The 3,483-nt window shown below is 38.8% G+C and overlaps 1 pseudogene; it reads right to left on the bottom strand.

Annotated features, from left to right (window-relative positions):
- Positions 1 to 2,384: 2,384 nt before the first annotated feature.
- Positions 2,385 to 3,006, bottom strand: LOC101415405 (eukaryotic translation initiation factor 5A-2 pseudogene; annotated as a pseudogene).
- Between the last annotated feature and the right edge of the window lie 477 nt (positions 3,007 to 3,483).

The following is a 3,483-nucleotide window of genomic DNA, read 5'->3' as shown; positions in this document are numbered from 1 at the left end:
AGGGGATAGCACTGGTAGCCAAAATCAGTACACCCAGAAAAGAGAATATTGAGGATGAGGAAACAGAGCAAATAAGAGGTGCACTTGCAGCACCTAATATTAAAAAAAGGAGAAAGAAGAGAGAGAAAAAAAGGAGGGGCATGGAAACTAGCAAGAAAAAAAGAAAAAGAAAAAAGAAAAAAAAGTGCCATGGGGGGATAAAGAGGAAGGAAAAACCAGAGAACAAACCAACAAAAAAAAACAAGACAAGGTTTCAAGCAAGGAATCCTCTTTGCAATTAAATAAACTGTTTAGGTGTCTAACCATCGCCCTTTCTCCCTTCCTCACTTCCTTCTCTCCCAGGACAGCAGGAAGGCTATGTGAGCAGTCCTGTAGGAGATTTAAATTGTTCCCTGGTGAACCAACTCACCACAGAAAATAATGACTCTTAATTTCTTGAGTGAGAGCACCCACACCTTGCCCGGGACCCTAAATGTGCTATTGGAAGCCTGCAAAGCATGTTCTACTTTCCCTTTCCCTTAGGTGTTTTACATGAAAGCTAGTTAATTTTCTGACTCCACCTTCTCCCAGACCAAGTTTCCTATCCCAGTCATTTAGGTAAATCAGGCTTTCTCAGCAGATTTGCCTCTCCTTTCTTCTTAGGCTCTCTCCAAGCCAGCTGGTTTGCTCCTTGACGCTCAAAAAAAAGAAATGGGGAGGGGGGACCAGAAAACTGAACCTGCACTCCTCAGGCCCCTCTGTACCTCCCCCACCGAAACCTTCCCATTCCCAGAGTTAGTCTGTGACTGGAGGGCTAGGGGAATCCTGGATTTCAGGGAGTGCTGTATCTGGGAAACAGAAGCCTGGGAAATTTCAGACTCGGGGTATGTGGGTCTGTGGAATGTGGGTTATGGGAGTTCAGGGAACATGGGCTTGGGGATCACACATTTGGGAAAACAGGGCTTGGGAACACTGCCACACAACTGACAGTTTTCAGGGAATGCTGCAGCCCTCAGCCCTGGGCGGAAGGGTTTTGCATTCTCACAATTTCTGATATTAGTGTTAGAAACCTGCAGTTTTACCTTGAGCAAGCATTACTCTACTCACAGTCTCTCCCTATCGACACCCAAACACCTCCTGCTTTGTAGGTTCCTGAAACAGTCTGCTTAGGCAACGTCCTGACCCTACTCAGCTGGTCCTTTGACAGAGAGACAATGAGAGTATACTCACTTGGATGCCATCTTGCCCCATGTCCTCCTCTGTTTTTTTAATAGCTGCCATTTGAATGGATGTAAGATGGTATGTCATTGTAGTTTTGATAGCTAGTGATCTTTAGCATCCTTCCATGTGCTTTTTAGCCATTTGTATTTCTTCTTTGGAGAAGTGTCTCTTCAAATTTCTTGCCCATTTTTAAAATGGGTCGTATGTCTTTTTATTTTTGAGATATTGGATTTCTTTATATATTTTGGATATTAGGTTCCTATTAGATGTATGGTTACCAAGCATTTTCTACCATTAGGTAGGCAGTCTTTTCACTTTCTTGATAAACTCCTTTGAAGTGCAAAAGGTTTTAATTTTGAGGAAGTCCCATTTATCTATTTTTTTTTCATAGCTTGTGCTTTGGGTGTGAAATTCATGAAGCCATTTCCTATTACAAGTTCCTGTAATTGCTTCCTTATATTGTCTTCCAAGGTCTTTATGATCTTAGCTGTTATATTTAGATCTTTGATCCATCTTGAGTTGATTTTTGTATAAGTTGTGAAATGGTATTCCTTTTTCATTCTTTTGCATATGGATATCCAGTTCTCCAAGCACCATTTGTTGAAGAGGCCGTCTTCTCCCAGTTGAGTGGGCTTGGTGACCTTGTTGAATATCAGATGACTGTATAAGTTTGGATCATTATCAGAAATCTCAATTCAGTTCCATTGGTCAAGGTGTCTATCCTTGAGTCAATACTATGCCATTTTGATTGCCATAGCTTTGTAGTATGTTTTAACATGATTTTTCTTTGTTATTTTAAGTATTTGTTGCCAAAACAGGTTGAAATGGTGACATTTCCAATCCAATACTTAATCTATGAAATTAAGTTTGAAATTAATACAGACACAGTTCTAATTATATGTAGTACTTCAATACCACTAGACGCTACCTTATTGATTTAAAACCCTGGTTTATCATTTAAATAAAATTGAGGAATGATTTTCTCATATAAAGCACATTTCGTTTGCTGAAGCTATCTTGTCTGTTTCTTGGACTCACATATGGAAACCACAGGAGTGTTATAGGAAAGACACCTACAAAATTAGAAAAAAGAATTATACATTTTGATTATTTTTTAAATTATCAATTTCCTGCAAAACTAACCCATCACAATTTCAAAACAATTAAAAAAGAAATGAGGCTACTTATGAAGGACATTGCTTTGGTGACACCTTAGAACCAAACTTTAGGTCTGCAGTTGATCCAGACCTAAACAGTTTGCTCATGCCAGATGCTTCCATTTATTTGCAGGGCTTTATGGCTACAGCATATTCTTCACTCACTGCACACATGACAGACACCTGTACATCTTCACCTGCATTGTATTTTCCTTTTATTTCTTTACCAAGCTCACCTTCTGGAAGCTTAAGATCCTCACGAACTTCACCAATTTCTGTCAGCAGGGATAGGTAACCATCCTGAATGCATATAGCTGATAATCATTTCTCTTAATATTAGGAACGTCCATGTTGTGAGTAGAAGGGCAAATATCTTCATATTTTTTGAAATATGAATTCCAATAATATTCCAATGATATTGGAAAATATCAATTCCAATAAGGTGAACCTTGACATGACCGTGCTTTCCAGTTTTGGAAGTTGACATCTCCAGTATTTTGCATGGTCGTCCTTTAAGCACCACGAAGCCGTTTTTGCGCAGGGCTGAGCACTGCATAAGTGCTGGAAGCCCCAGCATCTCCAGTAGTGAAATCAATTTCATCTGCCATGGTGGGCTGGGGAGATGGTAACTTTTCCAAGGGAACTCTCAGCAGGGAAAGAGCTCCTTCGCCTGCGCACCCGCTCCGGTACCCCACAGCTGCAGTGGTTGTAGTACAGTTTTAAAGTCAGGTAATGCGATTCCTCCAATTTCATTTTTCTTTTTCAATGTGTCTTTGTCTATTCAGGACCTGTTTTTCTTCCAAAAATTTCATAGTTGGTTTTTCCAGTAAAAAATGTGTTGATTTTTTATTGGAATTGCATTAAATCTGTAGATTAGTTTGCATGGGATAGACATCTTAATGATATTTTGTCTTCCTATCCATGAAAAATCAATTTTCTTCCATTTTTTCAAGTATTCTTTTATTTCCTTTAGGTACTGAGTAGTTTGCTCTGTATATATCTTTTACACTTTTAGTTAAACTTATTCCTATGTATTTGATTTTTTAATTTACTATAACATATGGTATTTTTTTCTTGATTTCCTCCTCAGATTGCTCATTATTGGTGTACAGAAATGCTACTGATA

This window comes from Dasypus novemcinctus, chromosome 10 (assembly GCF_030445035.2).
Source record: "Dasypus novemcinctus isolate mDasNov1 chromosome 10, mDasNov1.1.hap2, whole genome shotgun sequence".
Taxonomy (NCBI): Eukaryota; Metazoa; Chordata; class Mammalia; order Cingulata; family Dasypodidae; genus Dasypus; species Dasypus novemcinctus.
This window is presented reverse-complemented; position numbering and strand designations above follow the sequence as displayed.